The 25,726-nt window shown below is 40.6% G+C and overlaps 1 long non-coding RNA gene across 1 annotated transcript; it reads right to left on the bottom strand.

Annotated features, from left to right (window-relative positions):
• Window positions 1–350: 350 nt before the first annotated feature.
• On the bottom strand, window positions 351–13,781 carry LOC119154163. Its single transcript, XR_005106354.1, has 4 exons — window positions 13,616–13,781; window positions 7,333–7,449; window positions 1,674–1,787; window positions 351–612 (listed from the first exon to the last, which is right to left on the bottom strand). It is a non-coding gene; the product is annotated as an uncharacterized LOC119154163 (long non-coding RNA).
• Window positions 13,782–25,726: the final 11,945 nt, after the last annotated feature.

Raw genomic sequence — 25,726 nt, 5'->3', positions numbered from 1 at the left:
AACAATTGAGCCATAATTTTATTGCCTATAACCTTCATGGAAAAGATGCTCCTGGGGAATTGCTAGAGGATATTAATTGTGTTTTCATTGCACTGTTGCACTGATTTGCAGAGGGGAAACAGTCTCACAGTTACAATGCTGAAAACCTGATCTATTTCCTGATTACTCCTGATGCCTCTCAGTGTTCTTAAAGGCATGGTATGGTGGTTGACAAGCCACTCCTTCACAAAACATAGTCACTCTTGCAATCAACCTCAGGTCAAAGGAGTGAGAAAGGACCATGCTCACCCAGAAAGTTCTGAACTGTAAGAACCTGCAACAATACCATCCTACAAATGCTACAGAAGAGAGTAATACCAATTCCTCCCTGGAAAGCTTGTGTTGTCCCAGTATTCCTTCCACATATTGGCAGTCCCATTCACATAGACTGGTGTACAGAATCGATGGCACAACAAAATAGCTTTTTAAGGCATCTTGTCAGCAAGGAAACAATGCTTAACTCTTCTCACATTCCACAGGATAATGCAGCAAGTATTTTCTTTCATGTGGTTCACTGGGACATCCAAGATGTGACATTTCCATTGTCAGACTGTTTTTTCTAAGAATCAGTATCTGCAAGTTAAAATGGTACGATTTAGTGACAGCTAGTGAGAATGGAAGATCAAAGAAAAAAATTGACATGGAGGCTGATTGCACTGTTGTAGTTCATGGTTATATAGATAAGTTGACAAAGGTCTAGGGTGACGGTTGCTTCTTGGGAGGTTTCCTGGGTCCCTTAGGCTTCATGTTCAGGTAAAAAGAAGGCACATGCTAAGGACAGAAATAATTCTTTGTGTAGTGCCAAGTCACTGTTCTTTGTTAGCACATGCTATAGGATGGCAAAACAGGCAGACGGTAGCACTGGTTTTATTGCAGTGTAAAATTAGCCATAAGGGTCAAAACTGAACACTATGAATGGAGCTGGTACTGCTCACCTCAACTCGGACTAGAAAAGCGTTGTTCCAGGACAAAGGTAAGCAAGGACATATGTGCTCAAACCCACACTCCCTATAGTCTTTCATAATACTACAGTGGTGAGTGGGTGGGAGCACTGATGCATGCACAGATGTTGTTATGTTGCTAGTTGTGTTCACATTGGTAAATTTAATTTAAGTGGCTTTTAGTATTTTTAAATGTTGGGGGTTTTTCTTAGAAATTGCTTTTAGGAAGTTATAAAGTACCTAGTTCCTTGACTGTTTAGTAAATGTTGTTCCACTGCAGTTCAGAGAAGCGATTTGCTGCCTGCTCTGTTGTTCCCATTGGAGAACATAATCTGTCCATTATGTGGCTGGGATTTACTCTTCTTGACATCAATAATATTTATTGCTTTCTCAAAAGAAAGGTGCTACTCAGACTCCACTGTCAAACACTGTCCCTGAATGACCCCTCTCCACCCTCACTGTGTCCTCCCGACACTCCACAGCTCTTTTACTCAGGGGAATCCACCTTGTTCAGGGAAGAGCTCTCTTCTCTGAACAGCCCTTTTTTGCCAGTGTCCTACCAGATGAAACTTCAGGCCAGGTCTTTGGGGATGTCACAGGAGCCTAGGTGAGCAAGGTCAGGAATACTGCAACTTCCAATCAGGGAGTAATGTTGTTGGAGAGGAGTAAGTGCAGGAAAATCGTACCACTTACCGGATTTTTCCACATGTTCTAATGTAAGTCTCCTCCTTCTCAGGCATCTGGGACAAGCTGATTGTGACGAGATCTTCAGAAAGGTGTCTCATTTGCTCCTCTAGAACCAGGCAGCTGTAGTGATGCACAGAAAGATGTGGAGCTGGCTTTCACGGCCTGAAAACAGTTTATCTAAAATGCTTTTACTCTAATGAATAATGTTTTACTTAAGGTAGTTGTCCAGTCTTTAATTACCTCTTTCATTACTTCCTAGGGCACTAACTGCAAGTTAAATCACATTCATTGAATTTAAATTGCTTGAATCTGAGAGGCTTTTTCTCTGGGCTGTTTCAGAGGTCTGGTACTTGCTCTAGAAGTTATCCTATAAGAACATTACGGGTGTGCTTCCCAGGAAGCACACCTGCTGATTACTGCAGCTCTTTTCCATCTGATCATTAGATCAAGACAGAAGAATCAAATGTAGAATTCTGCCTGACACTTGCTGCATAAGCAAGGTCTTCACCCCTGAGTCCAACCCACTGCTTGTAACTGGACATTGTCTTTTCCTTTTATGAAATGCCCTGTATCTTCATTCTCTCCTCAGCTATAGTCTCCACTCCAAATTGCAGTTGACCTCAAATTACATCAATGTGAATAATTCCTCCCCCTGAATAGCAAGTGCTTGAGCAGTTTATGGATCTTGGCTTTGAATTTAGTGACTCCAAAAGTAGAGATAGATCAGGGTCTCACCCCAGGTTCACATCTGAAGACAGAAGTTTGAAGGGCAGTTCAGTCTCATGGTGCTGAAGTGCTGAAACCTGGAGTGTCTAGAGAGGTATCAGCCTTTCAACCCTCTTGCAACTACATGTCACACTTGCATAAACACAACTATGCAAGCAGACACCACATCTCAGGAAGGAGGAACAGCTTCTAATTTCCATCATTCTCCTTGTTTTACACCAATTTTGGCTTCATGCAAGGTAGCAGCCAACAGAGTTTATATTCTGATAGCTTATTCTGATAGAAGTCTGACCAGATTCTCTTGCTTGGCTGAACAGAAGAGTTCAGTCTGACCCCAGAGCTGAAGTCTGTTAAGCAGCAAACTCTACAAATAAAACATTATTGATAGAAGTCCATATTTCCTCAGAAGACAGCTATTACTACCGATTGCTACAGGAAATGCTTAATCAGCCAGAAATCCCAGTGAGGAGAAGGCCCAGTTCCTTTGCACAGGTATAACTCTCAAATACTCAGTGAAGACATTTACATTGGCTATAAGCATGCACACACAAAAAGAGCAGATTTCACTGTTTACCTGCACAGACAGTGAAAAAGGTGCCTGAAGAGGATGGCTTGTCCCCCTGTGATGCGACCACAATATGAGGCAAAGGAGGCAGCAGGAGGTATCAAGTCCTCCTTATAAAAAAAAAAGGCAAAGCTGAGGCCCTCAGAACGAGTGAAAATGTTCTCGGTGATCTTACAATAAAAGCAGGTGAAGAATAAACAAGTAAAAGTGCTGGTGTCTTGGAAGGTTCTCAGTCAGCAGCTCCTGCTGCTTAGCCTCATGCTATTCCATTAATATGGAAACCTTGCAACATAATCTGTGGCACTGCACTAGCAGAAGGCAGCCTCCCAGCAGCAGCCCTCATGCAACCGAGAATCAGCTCTGTGATTTTGGTGAGCTAACAACATCAGCAGCCCAGCAGGAGTCCCCTTTTGAAGGAAGGGAGAGCAGCAGGGACTCCAGGCTGCAGCAAGGCTGGCATCAGGAAGCACAGGGATCTGGCAGTGGGCTGGGATACCAACAGTGTGGTTTTCTGTATCTCGCAGCCAGTGAAACCCGTGGGGTTTGGAGCAGACCTGAACTCTCTTGCGTGAGGCACGAAGGTCACCTTTGGTTTGACAGAATTTTTTGAGGTATCTTGCTCACAAGCAAAATTTGGGTCTTAAATCCAGTTTGACTCTTAGCCACATGCAGTTCTGGCAGATTTCAGAACCTCATTTCTGAGTGCAGGGGAAGGGGAGGGAAAAAAAAGTCTTGGCTTACAGAACAATAACACAGTCACCATTCAGTAGTAAATCATTACAAGAGGCTGACATGACCCTGGTTCACCGGGTCTGAAATAGGATATTAAACATTTATGTGAACCGCTCACTTGAATTAACAAAAGAAAGTGAGAATGTGGAGGCTGAAGTTAACAACAGCTGAAATCTTCCTTAGGTCTATAGACCCAGACCCACAACTACTTAGGCAATCAGCTCCAACGAAATATCTGGAATAGAAGCATTGTGGACCTGATCTGTAGAGTCATGTTAGCATGTCTGACATGGATCCTTACACTTCTCCATGTGCAAACTGAAAGCCATGCCAAGGCAATAAAAGGTGCCACTGTGGTATAAAATGATATCAAAGGAAAAGAGATTGGCTCTGAGGCAATTACCCCTCCAAATGATTGCTCATTTGAAGTAGTATCTTGACAAAGAAGAGTTCCCTTGTTCCCCACATTAAAACCACAGGTCAGACCTTATTTTAGAAGGTGAATTAGAGCTAGTTTTAAAAGGTCCGTTCTGACACATCATTTCCTGAAGCCTGAGAAAACACAGATTTGCAAACACTGCCATGGTGCTTTCTTAGGCAGAGACAGCTCTCAAAAGCTCAAGGTCTGGTTCCCAAAGCGCAATGTGGTTGGTCTCCCTGAATGCAAACCAAAACAGAAATCTAAACCACCATTAAGAGAAGAAGTTGCTTTAGTGGGATTAGAAGCATTACGAGATCCTTTTCCAGTTCTCACAATACACCATGTGGAACTAAGGACAGAGTAGAAAACAGAAAGCACAGAAATTCCTGCATGCATGATGCCACTGAAAGGAGGTACATTCAGCTTCTAGGTACTGTGCTACATTGTTCATTGAATAAGGCAAAGGTGGAAGATAAAGGTAGCAGAAGAAAGCAGTGGCATGAGTCTCCCTCCCCCAGGTATTTAATTGCACACCAGCAAGGACCACCTCAGCAGGACAGTTCCCAAACCAGTGTAACTCCAAAGACTTATCTACAGAGGGCACCTACCTCCTTAATATCACATCCTTGGAGATGGCAAGGATTTGATTCTTTTTCATTTAAATTCTTTTTAGAGGGAGTATTGCCAATTCCTATAGACACTGTATTTACTGACTAACTAACAAGAAAGGTCATCTTTCCTACCCATTCTCATGTCCCATGATCAAAACTGGAATCAACTAGATTTATCTCCAGGAAGGTATGTAAGGTTTTCTAAAATGAGAACAGTATCAGGGTCATTCGGATGCTCTCAATGACTGCTGGTGACAGCAAAAATTCATGAAGAATGCATGTGCTTTGGGCATATCCAACAGAGAAGTTCAGTACGTCAGTTTGGTGGTTGTGCTTGACAGCCTGCTGGAGCATGAACACAATGAGTCTGCTGCATAACCTCCACCAGGTTAAGGGCAATCACACGAAGACAGAGAGGAGTTGTCATCTTTGTGGCCAACACAGCTGAGTGTTGGAAATCCCAGCACAGCTCAGATTGTCAGCTCTCAGTGACTGGCATAAGGGAAGGCTGCTCTAACCCTCAGAGGCTGGCTAAATGCAGCCTGTGACCCAAGGAAGCATTTGCCCATCCTTTGCAATCTGCACACACACGCGCACACACACACACACACACACACATGAACACAAACATACTCTGCTTTCTATGTCCTTATCATCTGCATGTTGGACTCCAACTTAGATAATGTAACTGAATAATTATTTCATTACCCATTCTGCTTAGAGGAGGGATGACTGGTCCCAGCTCCCAGGGAGGATAATGAAGGAAGACACTAATCTGAACTATGTTATTCTTGAGAAGATGGGGTGGAAGAGAAGACTTGCAAACAGGCTGAGAACCTCATTAACTCCTTCAGAAATGTACTTCCTATAAGCAACTTGCAGGGCTAAAAAAATCCTCAGAAGTTGCTTTTTAAGTCACTTAAAGGAAAAAGCTGCAAGGGAAAAGCAAGACTGAAGGTGCTATATTATTCTGAAGGAATATTAGTTGGTTTTGGTTCATTAGTGCCTTTCATTTTGAAGGACTGCTAATCTCTTTACAAGTTGAAACACAGTCTGTGCACCAGGATCCTTTCACCTGCCAACTACATGCAGCAGCTTAATTGCATTCATCTACTACAAATGAGGCTTCAGGACAGAAAGCAGGGGAAACTATTAGCCATGATGAAAACTGAAGAAATATAGGTTATACTGTCGTGTACAATTGCAGCCTTAGGAATTGAGCTGATCTATCAGAGGAAAAATCCTGACTGTCAAGGGGAATCATATGGTATTAAATGATTGACAGGTGTTTGCAAACCTTAGTTGACATGAACCAGTGACACATTTATGCTCCAGGGAAGGGTGGGAGAGCAGACATCTCCTGGAAGCTGTTCTCCACTGGCTTCTGCTAAGCCTACACAGATTTCTCTACCAGACCAATGTCCTTAATCACAACAGCACAAGAAGTCTGTGCTTTTTTTCTTATCTAACTTTTTCTTGTCTTTTTCCCGTGACTAATTTTTTTTTCTTATCATTCCCAAGAGTCATCACTTAATTTCTTACATTACAAGACTCAAGACAGACACCATCAGTTCTCTTCTTGATCTTAACTTTTGTCAGGAGAAAGAACTCAGGAACATCCAGGAAGATCATGTAGTTCAATGATCATCATGTATAATGTAATTTCTGGTAGCAGCTAGACATGTATCTGTTTCAGCTCCCTCTGGCAGGGCACATGATATCCCAGCTGGAGTCCATGGACTCGATCCTCTCTGTTGATGGTTCCTATAGCAAGGCACCCAGCTGTGAGATAATACTGCTCTATGTCCAGAAATTATCAAGAAACTGTAGGATCTACCAGACAAAAGAGATGTTGTTTGCTGAACTGTAACAACTCAGGCTGTTTAGCTTGCGCCCTGAATCCTTCTTCGAGGCCTGCCAGCATCTCTTTATATTGCTCAAAATGTTTGCATAGAGAAAAAGATACTGGAGTATGACACACATCTTGCTTACAGTACAAACTCTACATGATTTTTAAGCAAGAAGGGTTTCCTCATGATGTTTGAATTACTAAACTAAAAGAAGGAGCAGAGGCAGCAGATATAAACATTATATATGCTAAATACTAAGACATCCTGGATTCACCCTGCCCTATACACTGAAGACGCTGTGACAAGATTGAAGCATTTTCTTTTGCAACACCCTGATCCAAGCAATGAGGAACCTGGAAGTTGATATAGCAGTTATCATTGCTCAGGGGCAGTAAACTGCTAGCTGCATTGCAGATTGCAGCATCCTTTCAAACAAAGTGGATCAAAAGGCAGAGATTTTCATGCGGTCCTTTCACGGTCTACCTGTATTGTCCCTGTTAGTCTTAACTAGTAGCTCCTGAATTAGCTACCTTTAGGGAATTTAGAGCAATTCCTCTTAACACAGGAGTCTGACATTGCCCTTATTCTACTCTCCTGCCATGATTCTGGATTCTAGGATAACTTGTAGTCACTTTAGGATGCAACACACTTCTCATATTCGTAAATAAGGATTTTCACAAATCTGAAAAGTTAGGCATTCAAAATCCTTACCAGGCATACTTGCTTGCTTGAACTGTATCTCGGATACTTAGTTACATACCTTGCACAGATATATAATGACGCCTTTGCAGTCTTGGTCCAATGGTGATCTTCCCTGGTTCTGCTGGATGATCCTGTTGTGAAATACAGTGCACAGTGTGGCAGAAGCAACTATCTCCTGGAGAAAAAGAGTAGTGCAGAAAAATAGAGGTTACAACCGCATTAGCAAAAGTGACATGTTAAACTTGCAAAATCTTTCTGCCATTGACCACATACATAGTACTGATACCAGAGGGTTCCTACATAGAACACAAAGCTAACTTTGCGACAGACTTTTGCCATAACACAGATATAGACAAAGACAAGTTTATCTCCTTGATCACTAGCAGAGTCTAGTTACAGCACCAAATCTGAGAGAGTGCTGATCCCTTCACAGGGAACAAGGGAGTTTTTTTAGTTGTTTGGGTTTTGGTGGGGTTTTTTTTCTTTTTTAAATGAAAGTGTCTCAGGAAAAAGCAAAGTTATGGGAAGATGCAAAACAACACGTTGGTGGATGTTCTGCTTTCTCCCACCCATGCTAATCAGGCAAGTTTTCTAGGTAGTGTTTTGCTGAGCGAGAACCAAATAGAAAACGCTGGACTAATGGATCACATGCTTAGTTAAGCAGTTCACCCAGAACCTCGTGGTCTGTACAGGCTCATGTTGCCATGTTGGGTTTGGGATTTGTACTTTACACTAGTGTTACACCGAGATTCATTGGCAGCTCTCTCTGTACAAGGAATGCAGAACAACAGTCCTGGTCACTGGTTCTAGATCCTCTGGGAGGACTTTGGGAACATAGTTGTTGCTGTCTGTGGGAGCAGGATCACGTCCTGTGACCTTACCAAGTTTCCTATGCTTCTCATTCTCGCCTCATTTAAAAGCCATTTATGAAACTTACTCAAACTTTCCAAATTATTTTGCTTTTGAATATAATCAAGCCTGGGAAAATTTGTTTTCATAATGGAAAGTTTGGGAAAGTTGTATCTGTGTAAAAGAAAATACAAGATGGTATAATGCAAGCTGCTATAAACCTTCACGCTAGCGTTTCTGTTCGCAACTATTGCAATGGCAAAAACAAAACCAAGGAACTATTGGAAGGAGCTACTTGCAGGTATAAAGGAAGAACATCACAAGGAAGTCATTCACATTTTTTGTGGGTTGGGATTTGTATAGCAAGGAACATAAGTTTGTTAGGCTGCACAGGGAAATGTTTTGACGGGGTGTGAGAAGCTGATGTATGCACAGTACATGGCTGCCTGGGAAGAGGAGGAACCAGTCAGTGGCATGAGAGGGTTTTTTTTCCCATTGCTATGCATCTTGCTTGAATAGGCAGCTGTTAGCATGCTGGGTAACTTATAATACTGTTGGTTGGACACAAGGTAAAATTAAGCCCCCACATTTTATCTCCAAACACTGAGATGTTTGGGTTCTTAGGGCTCAACACTTTGACTAATACAAATAGCCTTGGAGATATCAGTCAGTGTTTCATCTCCACCTGGGGAAATTCAGTGGTTATTTGAAGAGGGGTTTTTTATTTCATTTTGCTTTTCTTTAGGGAAAAGGACCCAATCTTGCTGCAGCATTTATTTAATATAACTCTTTTAAAGTGGCTTCTTGCAGTTTTCGGGTTTGCTTGAGATTTAAAAATGTTAAAGGAAACAGACCTTTTATTCTCATTGTCAGCTTGAGAAAAAATCGTTAGATTTAGAATTCTAAGCGAAAAGATATATCAAGGAGAAAACAGACCACCAGTTTAAAGAAAAAGGATGCTAACATTCTTGGAAGGACTGTGGAAAAAAAAACTAAAAACATTCCTCATACATAATGCTTTAGGGCATTATGAATGGATTTTTAAAAGTTCATCTGAGTTGAATCCAAGCTTTCAAATTCCAACCTGAGGTGACTTGGATTTCTTTGTTAACTACATTTAAACAAAAATCTTTTTATGTTCTCCTAAACTAACAAGAATGGAAGAAAAAAGATTAGAAATGTACAATTGTAAATGCTTTTGACCCTGAAGGTCTTCTACCCTGGTTTTAAAGAAAATCTAGCCAATACTCTTCTCCAAAAGTGGTGCAATCCATGATTAAGACAATGACAGGAGCTCCAGCAAAAGTGCTTTTATAATGGATGTCTTTTTTGTCATTACTTTTCTCTTGCTAACTCAGGCTGTCTTTTCCACCAGGACCAAACAGAGCGCAGGGAACTGAAATTATTCTGGCCTAGCAAGCAAGCTCTCTTTCCGTAGGTTCCCACAGAGTCTAGAGGGAAGCTTGCACAATGACTGCAGACCACTGCAAAACCAAATGGCCCAGAATTCCTAGGACCCCCCCAGGCAGCCAGCGTGCCTTTCCCTGCTCCACACAGCTGCAATGGGGATGCACTGTGGGATGACAAGCACAAACTCCTGCTCTCGCATTTGCAATGTAGGCAGCGTGACCCCACTCATAAGCTACCAGTGTAGGTCCAGAGTTCTGCTCCATCTCTGATTCACCACCAAAGCTGCTGACCTTCGCCTCTCAAAAGAACTAGGGTAATACTTTGCCATGTCATAGCAATGTGCAAAAAGCCAACCCTCTAAAGGTTAGAAAGGGCCTGTTCATCATCTCAACATTTCTGTGATCGTTGCAGTCTAATCTCAGCCTGCGTACTTCTGTCCGGGAGAAAAGGTTTAGGATGGGATTTCCTGGCTAGAGATGCTATGTCACCTGATTTTGATTGTCAAAGAGTCTTTAGTGCTCCAGTCCTGTACTTCATCATCATGTCATAGCCAAAATCAAGTGCTCAGAGATGGGGAAAGGAGACATGGTGACTGAAGGAGGTAATTTTTCTCAAATCTTACTCTACCTGCAGCTCCTTGTTAGCTACTAGATCATGTTCACTTGATGGATAGACTTGAAATGGACCTGATTTGATTCAGATTTCAACTGAACACAAATGGTCTGACCCAGGTCTGACCCAGGTTTAGAAAACAGCTGGAACAATGCAGAGCTAGAGCTGCTGGCCAGAAGCAGAAAACATGACAGTAAAATAGTATTTCTTTTCTTCCAGTTTCCTGCAGCATTCAGAGCAGTGACACGAATAGATGACTTTTCCCGTGGAAGAAGCCAATCAAAGCAATGAGTTGGGAGTCTCTATAGAGCGCATTCCCAGAGGAAACTGCAAATCAGCAGCAATTGGCCTTCTGGTTCAGACCAAGAAGGAATGGTGATTTTGATGGGGTTATAGCTGGATTCAATTAAAATGTTTTCTCTGTTATCTGAATCTTATATTGTCCAACCTTTGCCACATACCAAGAGGTCCACTGAATCTCACTAGCCCTAAATCCTTTCTGGACAGATTGCTCAGTCAGAGGCAGGGCTTGGCAGTAGAAAAGCAAGGGAATTTATTTCATGACCTTTGCCAGTACATTGCAACACGTAAGTCCAGCTGGCAAAAAATAAATAAATAAATTTTAAAAAAAAAAAGCCAACAACACCACATAAATAAATAAATAAAAGAGTGATATCTCCCATTTTTCCCCTTTGATTTCAATGGATTGCATTAGTTTTGAATTCTAATCATTATTAGTGTAAGAATTTGGGATATTTGCTGAAAAGGATTGACTTGAAATCCCAGAATATGGTTGCTTAGAGGCTTTTTATCAGTCCTGATGTATCCTATTTCTTTAAAACTTTCAAATAACTTTGCTTTTGAAATACTTTGAAATAAATTTCACTTTCTCTTACTAGATGTATGAATAAAGCTTCCAGAATTTAACAGTTACTTTATGTAATCCTTCCTGCATATTTAACTGTATTGGTTTTATTTATGTTGTTAATATTAAAGTAAAAAGTGCTTTAAAAATATATATTAATATAGGAGTCTTTATTTACATGGAGGTAGAACCTAAACTCATACAAGCTTTAGCAAACCAAAACTTCTTTTACCTGCTATTTGCTATGTGACAGTGACCAGTAGCAGATCCTTGGTGAAAGGGCATAAGAAACTAAACATAGAACAGTGACTTTCTGGCATCTTATCCCCAGAGTGCAGTTCTCTGTGGGAATATACACCAGAGAGATGCGCAAATCTGTGCTTTATTCTGTCACCATCCATTGGGAAAACTCTTCTTTAATTTAAATTCTCTGAAGAGTTCAGAGAACTGAAAGTAAGGCAACATCCTTTGAGGGATTTTCTCAGGTGCACAGTGTAGCTACTTTATCATACTAGGAACTGCACACTATCTCATCTTTGACAAGGTATTATTGGAGATGTCTTAGATATTAAACATAACATACACATATTATAGGCAGTTTGTTCATAGACACTAGTCTCACACCTCCCACCCTGCATGTTTTGCACAGGCCCAACTTTCCTCCCTCTTTCCTCCCTCCTGAGTCCTTCACCTTAGGGAATATCCCAACATTCAGAAGGAAGGACTGGTTGTGTGTATAAGGTTAGCTACATACATGTACAACTAACCTGGCTAATGGAGATACCCAGAGATGCCAATGATAGATTTCAGAATTCATCGGTGATGTATTGTGGGGTTTTGTAACTTCTATGATGCCTTCAACTTTTTTCTAGAAAGCTATCACCTCCTCTGGCAAATACAGGGATTTTGCCCTGGCCTCATGAAGATTGTGATATCACTGTTTCTTTTTAAGACAAGATTTTTTAAAAAAGAAAATGAAGATGTGCTTGGATTACAAGCAAAACTGATTTTCTCTTAATCATGAAGTAGAAGTTGAAGTGGAAATATTTCAAAACTTGAAAAGGTTCAAAAGTACTATTGAAGAAGCAGGGTCAAAAAAATGGAAAGCAGTCGTTTTTTAAAGTCATATATTACACCAAAGTTCTAAGGCAAACTTTAATAGACGAATAATTGATTCAAAATAAGGAAATGGCTGCTCTTAACATGCAATCCTTTTTTACTGTGATATTATTTCAGTATGTAATAGCCAATCCATATTTACGGATGGACTATGTAAGGCACTGAAAGAAAATGTCTGATATTAAATAGAAAATAGGAAAGTAAATTAAGGAAAATGCCTGACAAAGGGATATTGAATAATCGCCTGGCTTGAGATTGACCCAAAATCCTTCTTATTTTGTCAGCATTATTATTATGATTATTATTATTATTAGTGTTTCCCATTCAAACTGTACTAAACCCATACATGAAGTCTTCTGAGAGGAAGTGCTACTGGTTCATTTTAGGATGGGATGAACAAATCCATGGAGCTGCCATTATGGAGACCCTGGATGACTAGTATTTATTTCTCCATAAATGCCAATGGGATTTTAGGTCTTCATTACTTTGTGAGCCACTTCTGGAAGAATAGTATTCCAACCACATACACAAACCCTGCACATGCAGGTAACAGGCATGGTAACTGTGAGCAAAGTAGCCATCTGGGTAGCTCTGAATAGTTTGCAAGTGTGAGGATGTCATTTGTCTGGGTAAGTGCAATGAGGAAGTGCAGGTGCACTTTATGTTCATTTACATTCAAGCAATATATACACACAGCACCAGGGACACTATCTCATTACACTGGTGAAGTTATTACATTTGAGAACAGTTGTTGAACAAAGTGCATGACCTGAGGCTAGATACAGAGAGAAATGTAAGTACCCAGGTCCTCCAAGACATCTCCGAGTTGCTGCCTAACCCAGAGATTTCTCATTCCTGTTTGTTCAGAGTCTTCAGAAATTAAGTTCTGCAGCTTCTCTAAATGCTGGTGCATGGTGCAGGACATGTGAGCTGCTGAAAAGGATCAACAGAACCAGCACATTCCTGCCCAGGCATCCTTCAGGGCCTAGGGGACTATCTCAGAGCAGGACTCCCATTTTGGGCACCTCACCCAAGCTGTCCCTTTCCTTCCTGCTCTCACCAACAGCTGGGCTATAATTAGAGCAGGCAGGGTGAGATGTTGACTCTGAGCCTGGGTGACTTTGCATTCCTGGATAAAGGTACAGGCTGAGAAGAGCTCTCCATTATTCACTGCATTTCACTTACGAGAAGAGAATGAGTTCAGACAATTCCCTTCACGGAGCTGCACATGCTGAGTGTGGGCCCCTTCTTAGCCACACATAGACACCTGAGCGGCTGGCAGGTACCACTGCATCCACACTTGTCTGCTCAGTATCTTTACCAGTATATGGCAGTTGCCCACTAAGGGTGCTCGGTTGTAACTCTCATTTTTTCCTAAACACATTTTACAGACAATTAGGCACCTAATTCAGGAAGCTAGAGGTACAAGAATAAGGCTGAACAAAGTAATGGGGCTCTACTTACAGATACTTCACTGATTTCCCACCTGAAATGTTCTAGAAGCAGCAGAAACAGTCTGCCAGGCAGGAGCTCTGGATTTCATCCACAAATCCTGCTTGTAATCACAGCACTTCTCCATACTGATCCTGTGCTCATTACTGGAGCCAAAAAAAATCTGCACTTGACAGGGTCCATCAGCTGGTCTTGCTAAGCCAAGATCCTTGCAGAAGACCTGTTAAGAGAGGTCAAATAGTGGTCTCAGACATCATCACAATATTTGGAGTTCTTTAATTCCTCCCCCATAAAACTGCACTGTGCAACCAAACTGCATGTCCAAAAAAGTTCTCCATGTTGATTTGCCCTTTGAAAAAAGGACTTAATGAGAAAATCAAGTGTCCCCTTCAGTGGAATTACATTTGAAAATGGAAGCACAGCAAGGTAATTTGCCTTAGTAACTAATTTCTGATGTCTGTGGCTTAGAAGCATCAATACCTCAGCAGCCACTGCTTTGGATAATTGGAAATAAGGGTGATTCTTTCACAGAAACTGATGTGAAGGTTGACTCAGCCTGGGTTTCCACTCTGTGGGTTCATTTGCAGTGTCAAACTGAGAAAGATTTGAGGAAGTATTCTCTACCCATGAATCAGAGGAAATAATTCATTATTGAGTCCAGCCCAGGAAAAAAAAATCTATTGAGAAAGTAAGAAGAGGTAGGAGACTGTGTTTAATTTGAGTAAAGGTTGCTCAAAGTTTGTTTAAAAAAGAAAAGCTTAAACTGTTCTAGACTTTTCAACCATTAAAAGTTCATTAGCGTTGTCAAGGTAGCCTGAAAACTTAAGGGTGCACAGTGACTTAATTTGGTTATGTCTGCACACTTTTGGCAAGCTATGTTATCTCTTAGTGACTTGCTCTGTTATCATTTATTACACACTGAGTGGAAAACATTACACAAGCTGGCAATGTATGAAGCAGTGTGAGTCCCAGAGTGTTGTTTTTCAGAGCATATATGACTTTTTGCTCAGATTTTAGTACATGGAAGTTCAAACCCTTATGCTTCCGTAGGACTTTAATAGAGTGAGGCTGAGAAAGCTTGCAAACAGCAGGCTATTTGCATTTATCTTTCTTTCTTAAAGCATAGAGAATTCCCATAATACAATAAGTCATTAATATTAAAGTGCAGGTAATCAGCAACATAACCACTAAGAAAACCACATTGTCAGATCATTGGATAATACATTCAAAGTGCTACAAAACCGACACACGTGCTGCTCTTACAATCCTGCCTTTCTGAAGCAGCAGAGCAGACGCAGACACACTAGCCTAGGCAGCAGTTACTCTATTGCAACCCTGAACAGTCCTAAGAGGAGAAAATTTTTCTTCCTCATAGCAGCTTTTTTCCTTCAGGCTGTGGTTGTGGCAATGTCAGTACATCTTCTGCACAGAGGGAGGTCTGGAAAAGCTGGTTCCAGAGTGTTCCCGTTCTCCATAGATCAAGGCTATGTTGCTGGGTATTTCAGTGGCCACTTGGAGCAGCCTCCACAAGGAGCAATGGGAACTGTCAGTACTGTTCCCTCTGTTCTCCTTCTCTACTATTATTCACCTCCACATTAGACAATGATTTGCAGGTCTGCAGCTTGGCCTGGGGGACTCTGTCTTACTGCCTTGCAAGTTAATGAAGTTTTGCACATTGACAGTTTGCATCTTTGGATCACTGAGGTCCGAAACACCCCAACGCAGATTTACCAAGAGGGAGAAGGCAGCCAGAGGTCAGTGTCCTCCACACTAGCTCTCCCTGAGGCACCATGTGCTTGAAGTCACATTACAAGGAAGGGGCTGTGCTGATGAATAGTGGCCCTTATCAACAATGAAGTGACTCCCACCCTGGGACAGGTGTCCCCATACTTGGCAGGTGCTAGAGCAAAACTTATCATCCTAACATGAACCTACATGGTCCAGTCTTGCTTTTAGGATCAGAGACCTTTTCTTATCACCCCAATGGTGCACTGGATTTCATTTTGCTGACATTTCACAGAAGACTGCTCAGTTACCATTGACATTTCAAATGTAAAACAAATGATGTTGCAAAAGACTCAGAATAAATCACCCTTCAAGTACAAGTGACATAAAATTGAATAAGTCATGTCTGAAGAACAAGCTGCAGTAAAAACATTTCTCTGCTCATTTTTTTATGAGCATTATCTGCATGAATGTCTATAGATACATATTTAAAGTAAATATTATTTAATGATTTCTCATTTATTTATATAGCATTATCTTTTATATCTGCAGTGAAGAGACGGTGTGCTTTCCCCTCAACTGTATCATGTTGAAGAAAGATCCGAGAGTGTGTAAGAGAACTTGCTTAATAGTCGTAGGTTTGACTCCAGGAATTTTTCAATCTGTCTGTCTCCATCTGAGTGTTTATAAAACATTACTCATGGTAGGCTGTAGATTCAGTTCATGCATTTTTGGACCATGCATTTTTCTAAATTTAAACCCACTTCAAGTGAAGGAATACAACAAACAAAAGCACTATTCCTTTAACACTTCCCTGTTCCTATAATCCCTGTGATTCTGCTATCTATTACATAAGCAATACCTCCACAGAAGCTGAGGTAGGAGAAACAAGCCAAAATGCTCAGCATAATGCATGGACAGTGAATGTTACCACCACCAATAGCGCAGATACTCTTTGTAGGGAACTGTAACATCACAGATGGCTGCAGGGCTCATTTGGTGGGGATGAGAGAAGACCTTGCTGTACTGAATGCTGATAAAATGTACTGAAAGCACCAAGAAAAAGTGATTTTCATATTGGGTGATCTCCAGTACATCAGTGCAGGGATTTGAAGCTCATGGAAAAGCTCTTGGAATCAGTGACCACTGCATCAGACAGGCCTGGTCATTTCCAATGCTACCGCAGAGAAAGCTCAGTCCAGCCTAGCTGGTGGCTCCCACAGGGGCACATGTGAGCTGTCTCCAGTGGGTCCTGGCTGCTTTTGCCAACCCATCTCTCAGGAGCAGTCCTGTCTCCATGCACTGCTGTCTGCATTGCACTCCTGAAACCCAGCTTCTCTGATGATTTTGGCAAAGCTTCTTCGCACAATATTTGTTTTCCCAGAACTAGGAAAGGTGATCAGCAAATCTTTTAATACTTCCAGCCCTAGGACCCCATATTTCCTGGTCCTTCCCCCTAAGCCATAAGAAGGAAGAAATTTTTTATGATAAGAGTGGTGAAACACCGGAAGAGGTTGCCCAGAAGGGTGGTAGATGACCCATCCTTGGAAATGTTCAAGGCCAGGTTGGATGGGGCTCAGAGCAACACCATCTAGTGGAAGACACACCTGCTCATTGCAGGGGGTTTGGGCTAGATGACCCTTAAAGGTCTCTTCCAACCCAAACTAGACTATGATTCTATGATACGCTCCTTCTAGTATCCCAAAGGCTCGATCCTCTGGTGAGGATGAGCACACATTCCACATGCATTGCAGCATTACATTAACCCAAGAGGGATGCAACATGGGCCCAGTTCCCTGCGGGAATTAGGAAGTTATTCTGAAGGGGAAATGGCAATATCCAGATTAATATCAATGTACTCAGTGTTATTCAACCTTACAAAAGCAGGATTTGCCTTTTTATTTTGCAAGGAGATGCCTAACAAAATCACACTTTTTGCTGAAAGTTTATATTCAGGGCATCATTGTTGCATCTCTAAAGAACAGATCTCATTAAGTGAAAGCGTGAACGGACAGATGCCCTAATAATAGCTTGATTTGAAGTATAAAGTGGGTTGAAGTACCCAGCATGCCATCTTCTAATCAAGAATGAAGGCTTTAATGCAAGGCTTCCTGACAATCACAATTTTGTAGTGCTTATATAAATGACTCTGTAGATGTGTGTATGTTTTTTTAATTTACCGCATAGGTAAAGGAGTGCGTTTCCTGGTGATACAAAATAGGATCTGACTTCAGATGCAGCAAGACCTATCTGCCTCTGTGAAAAATGTTAGGTAATCACATCAGAAAGCCCCCCCAATTACAGAAGTACCTAGCACTCTGGAAATTATTTGTCCCACCAAAAACAGTTGGGGATCTGTTGCTTTGAATGTCATGTACAGTAATCTTTGCATCTACCAAGGCAGCACTCCAACTGCTTGTACCATAAAGTAACATCTATTTACCTTGAACTCTGAGAGGTGGCTCATGTAAAAGGTCCTGGGAGTTCAACTTCTCTTTGAACTTGTATCCTCAGGAGACAGTCAGAGGGGCAGAAAGGACTCACAGGTTTGGAAGGTATGCTTCATCTCACCTTTAAACACACCTTTCTCTCCCTCTCCCTCTCAATACTAAATGCTATCTAGAAAGTTGTTGCAAAGACCATAGCCAAAACAAGAACTGATTTTCGGTTCTTCCCTCAGCCACACTTAGCTGCAGTGTCAGGTGTCTAGAAATTCCTGCTAATTAGGTACAAAAAAATTGCTCTTCATTACATTTATGCTAACAGAGCAACCAATAAGGATGAGGAAAATGGGGCAGATGTTGTACCCCAAAGTATTTTCAAGCTAAATTTCTGCTAGGTCAATCCAAGCCCCTTCCAGGAGTTCTGTCAGATTTAACTGATTAATATTCTAGAAGTCATCTGAGAATGAAAGAAGCAAGGTACACAGCACATGCTCATACAGTTAAAGTAACTTGAGAAAAATCAGTGGCAGCTCCACAATGTTCCTCCTGGTTAATGACTAGTCAGGAGGAGAAGTCTGACTGCAGGGTCTTTGATCCATGAACATATCTGTAGTAATTGGGGTCATGGTACTTCCTGTAACTAGTGCATTTTAAAAGGCTGAAGTCAGTGACCCCTGAGTAATTGGGACTGTTTCTGAGCAAACTACATGCTTTGAAGCAATGACATTACATCAGTTATGTCAGGTGAAATCTAAAGGTGAAAGTTTGTAGGAACAAATCAGAGCTAGAAATAAAAATTGGCATAAACTATTAGAAATTAAGTCCAAAATCCCAGATTTGGCCAGTTTGTTGTTCACCAGTAACTTCAGCCCTGGAAGAGGCCTCTGAAGAAACCACTTCTGACACTCCAAGCATCATGGCACCAACAGCACCATTTCTGCCAACAGGAGAGGGGAAAGAGAGAGCTGCTAACCCAAACCCCTCGTTGTGGGGTGAAAGGCTGTTTTAGTGAAGTCTGGGAGGAAGGAGCACAGCTTTTGGTCACAGATGCATCAAGCTAACACACCCTGCCAGCCCAGGACCTCTCCCCGGAGCACAGCACTGCATTTCACTCCAAAAGAGCCAGCGCAAAAGCAACCAGGACAAGGCATACAGCACCAGTGGTTTACCTTCAGCTCGTTGCTGGAGGACTTCCTGCATAGCAGAGCAAGGAAACATTCCAGGCTTTAAAAATCCACCCTTTAAAAGAACAAAAGTGTCCCTAAGAACACATTATTATAAGGAAGATAACCGTGCCCTTCCATTAAGAAATTTAATCAAACCAGCCCAGCAATGCACCATCAGTACAAAACAGCACACATTCCCCTCTGCAGATCCTGTTTTCCTAAATTTTTGCAGAGAGATGAAATGGTGCCAGAGCTACTTTGATGGATGACAAAAAAATCCTGGAGTCACATGGTTTCAAGGATTAATTATTAACTATAGTAAGGAAAAATTGCAGCAGCCAATGACTGTTTTATTCTCCCAAGTCCTATTCATAGCGAAGATGATACTGTATGGCAATTTAACTTGTATAATAATAGACACATGCTTTCTCAAAGGGTTCCAATGTACTTTCGAAATAATACAATATTGGCTCAGATATGGGCCAAACCATGCCCCTTCTGCATCTGCATGATAGTCACCATGGCTTTATGTACAGATATAGCTATGTCTGCAATTGATTTGGAGCACTGGCAAATCTACAGGGCAGCACTTCCTACAGAGGACTGTTGCTCTGGGACCTGATGCATTTGGGCCCTGCAGCACACCCTTCGTGCCGCAGTGCCGCAGCAGGTGAGTACACACTTTGACAAGCCATTCCCATCTCTCACCACATGACAGCCAACCATTGCTCTGTGGGTAGCTACTCTACAAACTGTGATTTAAGGCATATGATTTAAGTTGCACATTTCTTGTTCAAGGTCTGCAGTGGAGCTCTTTTCCTTCATCTTTTGTATTTCTCACTATATTGGAAATTTTCAGGCAGAAGGCAGATGCCGGAGGAAAGATCACTGCATGATGTGCACTGAAAGCAGATAGAATGTTATATACATAAATACATATAAACATAAGCACACATGGTAGGAGCAGTTTGCAGATGGATTTCTCCGCTCAGCAATCATTGTGTATAGCACATCGGCTGATCAATAGATTATTGATCTATTATACTTCAAAAGGATCTTTTTTACTTGTATAAATTGCTCCCTTTTGACTGCAGCTGAACGCAATATCCATCCTCCCCAGCAGATACAGGCTGTGGATAAAAGCAGGGTGGATCAGTCTGGGTCCATCCCTGCACTGGCCTTTCCAGGTGGCTGTGCTCTGCTGTGGCCTTTGACTCGGCAAACTCATGCCCTAATGGGGTTCATTCAGAGCAACCCAGACGTACTCCTTTCCTTTCACCTCCTTTTTGCTGACAGATTGACCTGCTGACATTCACCTGTGAAGAAGTCAGCAAAAGACCCCTCATGTTACAATGACCCCCACATCTTCCATTTCCACCTCCCTGGGTTTTGGCATCAGAGCTGAAAGAACAACAGTGAGATCTGCTTTTACATGTAGAAGAACCAGCTAGACTAAGGTCATTTTTTCCTCACTTTTCCTTAATAGAAATAGTTTGAAGGTAGAAAAAAAAAAAAAAAAAAGAGAGAAAGGAAAAAAAAAAAGCATGTTGGAATACTTAATATTCATAAGAGGTTTAGTCTTCTTTCAACAAACCCTGAATAAATGATAGAGAACGTGATAGCACTGTAGTGGCAGCTTATTCTAATGATCAAAGCAGTCCATCATTGGGGAATAAATGTTCTATCTAAGCAAAAAAAAAAAAAGTTAATCCCTAAACAAATTTATTACTTAGAAGGAAAATTCACTTAAAATCATCCCATTAACTCTGTAAAAAGAAAGAAGGTTGTTTATCTTGTATCATAGACTTGCTTACAGTCCTGCAGTATATTTAGCTGAAACAGCTTGAGTGAAAACTGGGAATAAGCATTAGTTTCTGCAGTTTGAATATTACCGAGGCATTTCCCCAGCCGTACGATGCAGTACACAGTACACCCTGTTCACAGTACTTTGCAAGCTCTTTCCTTCTGAAATGACACATAAGCTGGGAAAAGGACTGACCTTTGGTTTAATTTGCATAGACAATTGATCCATCTTCCTCATCTCAAATCCTTTGGGTTTTGACCTACCAGCCCAAATGGATACTTTTATATTAATCAACCCTGATATCTCTCCTCCAGCTCCACAGTGAAGTCACTACTCAGCTTCCTGAGAGCAGCAAGCTCTGCAGAGTTCTCTCATCCTGGCAAGTCCTTTAAGCCCCACTCCCACCTTAACAAACATTTTAAAGCTCTTTGCTCCAGAGAATCCCTTTACCCAAACAACGACCCCAAAAATTATACTGTCCTCAGCCTTCTAAGATACACCTCCAAATCTCCTCTTAGGAGCGAGCACCTTACAGTGTTTCAGCTACAGAGCTGTGAAACTCATCTTTTCATTCCTAATTCTGTCTATTCAGGGTGGCATCTCCTTTGGAAATGCCCCACTCCTCTCTACAATCATGCCTGCAGCACGTGGCATCAGTGATTTTCCTTTGTATCTCATCTAGATTTCTATTTTCCACAGTGAGGCAGTACACTGGTGGGTTTTTTTTCTGATAGACCATATTTTGTACAGGACGAAGCACCACTACCAGAAAAGAATGGCAGAAGAATAATGTCTGAGATGGCTGATGCAGATTCCTAATCATTTGCAAAAAAAAAAAAAATAAAATAAAAGGTACAGTTCTGGATTTTAGTGCCCCTTATTTATTGGGACTGAACTGAACCCAATTAATTTTATACAAACTGCAAAATAATCTGCAGATGAGAAATACTTAAAACTCTCTGAGCTCAATATAGTTCAAGCCAGAAAAAAAATTTAATTACCAAGTGGATGGTTGCATGGATGGATGGATGGATGGGTGGATGAATAACATCATGCAAAAAGCTTCAAACTTCTGAAAATTTTCCAAAAAAAAAAAAAAAAAGGCAGATTTCTCTCTGCCCTGATAGCTTTCTAATCCATGTTTCAGGCAGCAGAAATACCAAGTAAGATCCATGCATCTAGAACTTGCTTTTTTGTTCTTGGTATGTAAGAACACACATATGACCCATTCCTACCCATAGCAATATAGTATGCAGTGAAGCATTACATGAATTAAAGATGAAATGACATTATTCATAGTAGAGAAGGAAACAATTTCCATAGTACAGAAGACACAATGCCTGGTTCTTTGCCACTCTTTCTAATCTAACCAAGCAGCTGCCATGCTATTAATTTGAACTTACATAGTATCTTCCAGTTGATTTTTATTATGGCTATTGTTACTGATTTTGATCTAACCTCCACTGTGTTTTCTAACAAGAAAATAGGGAAAGAGAAGAGCTGATATCCATGAGAACAAAGATAAATTGCTAGGAATAAATTATCACGTTTCATGTATCAAGTTTTATTGGAAATAATAGAAAAACCATTTATCAAAAGGTCTGAAGAACATATGATCCTTGATTGTCAGCCTCTATTCATGTAAAGAATATTTATCATTCTCAAGGGGATTAATACATTTTTATAGGCACTTGACTAGCTAGTCATGAATCATTGTATATTTTCTAGATCCTAATTAAATCAGAAATTCAAAAAGTAATAATTAAAAACTTTTCAATTATATCCATATAGGTCTTGATTCATAGGGGCACCTGCGGAAATGCCATAGTTTGTTGGTTTAATAGGTGTGCTTATCTACCTGATTGGAGTTAACCACCTTTCTGAAAATCAGCTGTACCTTTCAATTTCATTACATAAAACCAAACTGGATCCAAGGACTCAGTGAATTTACTAGTTCCTTTTCACCAACTTTAACTGACTCTCTGGTGCCTTCAGTACAGCAAGTGGTGTGGCCACCCATCTCACGAACTGTGCAGTAGTCCTACAAAATTAATAGAAAAGACTGAGAATGACAGATGATTTCTATACATGAAGAGGATGAATGACCCAGGGTCTCTCTAGCTTGGAAAAGAAATCAGAATATACCTAGAGGTACATCAGTCCTTATAAGCAGTGTTTTTAAAATGCTTCCTAAGCATCCTTCCCTGGCCCTGCTCAGAGACAGGATATAGAGCTAGGTGGACCTGATTGACCCTTGCTTGTGTGTAGCCATTGTTCCTGCAGAAATCCACAGGTCTGTTTCCGTATTGACCCAGGAATTAACCAAGAAACTTTCTTCTTGGCAACAAGCTTCTTGACTGATTTGTAATAAATTGTGAAGAACAACAGGAAAAGATGTTGTGCCATTTTATTTATTCTTTTTAAAGTATTTTCTGCATTATTTGTCTAACTTTGTATATCTTCAAAAGGTGAGTGGTATTCCTACCTATGTTTTACTTTATTCTGTCATCATCTTCCCTGATGCTCATCCCAAGCAAACAGAAAAGAAACCAAACTCATAATTATAAACATGATATAAATGATAATCATTGCTGAAATTAAAAAAAAGGAAGCTGTTCAGTGCAACACATGAATAAAAGGTCCCTACTATAATTAGATTGCAGTATAGAGAAGAAGTAAAAATTAGCAACAAATAGAACAGAGGAGCTCAGAAATGAACAAGAAGAAACAGAATGTAATGATGCTTAAAATACCAATGCCAATGGCAATGATGCCAAAACCTTTGCAGAAGGGATTTTTCTGGACAGAAAGAACTGGTGCACTCCTGCATTTTATCTGGGGCTGCAAATTAAAAGGCACTCCAGCTGTTCTTTTTCACTCTTACTGGTACATGAGGACAACAACATAGACTTCATTAGAGTCCACTTCTGTTGGAAGATACAGCTAAGAAGCTGTGCACCCAACTAGCATTAAACTTGACATAAACTTTAGATTTTCTACAAGCAGTTTTTTTCATTTCAAAGTCATTTCTAGGTCAAGCAGCTTACAGTTCTTGAAGGTTCACCTGGAATTCTGGATTTCACTAACACATGCCTGTGTTAGTCAGGCCAAGGTAAATTAGAAGCACTTTATGCAATTTTTAGAAACCACTTCACAGAAAAAATCTGATTGTCCTATTTGCCACGGCACACCTGATGGAGACATGCTCCTGAGCCATAAGGGAACAATGTGGAAGGAATTCCTTTCCTTTTGAGAGCTTTTAAAATATTTAATGCCCATGGACTGGATTCTCTGAACCAAAAGCGCTCTGGATCCTGTAAGAAGGAACATATAGCTGAAAATAAATGGATTTCAACTTCATACAGATAATTGCCCTTATTATTTTCCTATTTAATTGCTCTGCTTGATTGCAATTGCAACACACATACCACTTAGTAGCCTTGCTGGCATTACAAAGAGACATTTTTTGGATTGGTTTTTTGATTAATCACATTTGTATGCTGAAGTCTAAAGCTGGTTAAAGATTTTCTAAGGAAACACATCTTTCTGTCAGAAAATGTGCCAGATTAAATTTCTTTCATGGGAACCACTGATTTCAGTAAAACTGAGCATCAAAATTGGAAATAAAGCATGGGACATCTTGTACAATAATAAACCAGATGATGCAAAATGTAAATTTAGAGATAATATTGGAAAAGCTGAGATCCAAAGTAATAGACTTTCAAAAATGCTGTTCTTGATGAAAGATTAAGACAAAAAGTTGTCAGAATTTCAGAGATTTTCATGAAGTAGACATCTATTCCCTTTTAGCTCTCTTGAGCATAGAGTTTATCAAGACTCCACGCCATTAAAATTCCTATATTCACTATCACCTTCACTACTTGGCATTGATGGATAAGCAAAGCCACTACAAACAAAATATTGGTACCCAAAACTGAACGACATAAATGCACTGGACTCTTAGAAATCATTTATCTTCAAGTCAGAAACAAGGGGAATAGCTTAAATTACGTAAAAGCTCTCCCCAGTATCTCTCCAGCTATCCCTCTTTTGGTCCATTTTGAGATTTAGATCCATGTTTAATAAGTATTCAAGCATGTGCTTTGCTTTAAGCACAAGTAATAGTGTGGCCATCTACTCATAGGCTTAGAGTGATATGTATAATTACACCTAAATAATTGAGAAATTTATTCTAGAGGGGCTTGACAAAGACACCATTTTCCAATGCATTTCTAAAATTCCTGGAACATTTAAGTCCCCACCTGAAGAAGGAACTACAGGTGACACAAGTACAGTTTGCTTAAAGGATCTCTCCACTAGGATTTTTTTTAACCCTGTAACTATGCTTTGTGAAGAGGAAAATACAGATACTATTTTCTGTGTTCTTCAGGTTGTGTGCTTTTCTTTTAAATTCTGTATTTATCACTAACCTTGGGTTAAACTAAAATAATTTCTGCCTATCCAAAGTCCTCGCTGTGACAGCTTTACTGCCTAAGTTCTGTTCCTGTAGACTCCCTTTATGCTGAACTGCTGACAGCTACAACGAAGGAAAAGGCTCAGATTTGCAGAGGCAGTTATTTGGAATTCTTTACATTCTCTTTCACATAACCCTATTACACTGCTGTCAACTTTTACCAGCCTTTACTACATTTTCTTTCCAAACAAATGCAATTTTCAAGGAACATATCCAACTGGCAAATGTCGAAAATGAAACACACTGTCCAAAGAGACAAGGTTAGCAGTGTTATGAGCTTCATATATTCCCATCAATTAGAAATGTGCCATCAACCACAAAGACATAAGCACCTCAGATCTAGGAGAAGCTTAGGAGCTTTTCCATTCCTGAAATCCCTGCAAAGACTGACAGACATCTGGGCAGACCTTTCTCCACAAGTGACCAGAACAACACTGCTCACATCCTTCCAAAAGACTCATCAGATAGGCAGTGATTTCTGACACTGTAATCCTTCCAGACACTAACTGAGGGATTTCTGCTGCTACAGGTA

The sequence above is a fragment of the Falco rusticolus genome, chromosome 9 (assembly GCF_015220075.1).
Source record: "Falco rusticolus isolate bFalRus1 chromosome 9, bFalRus1.pri, whole genome shotgun sequence".
Lineage (NCBI taxonomy): Eukaryota > Metazoa > Chordata > Aves > Falconiformes > Falconidae > Falco > Falco rusticolus.
This window is presented reverse-complemented; position numbering and strand designations above follow the sequence as displayed.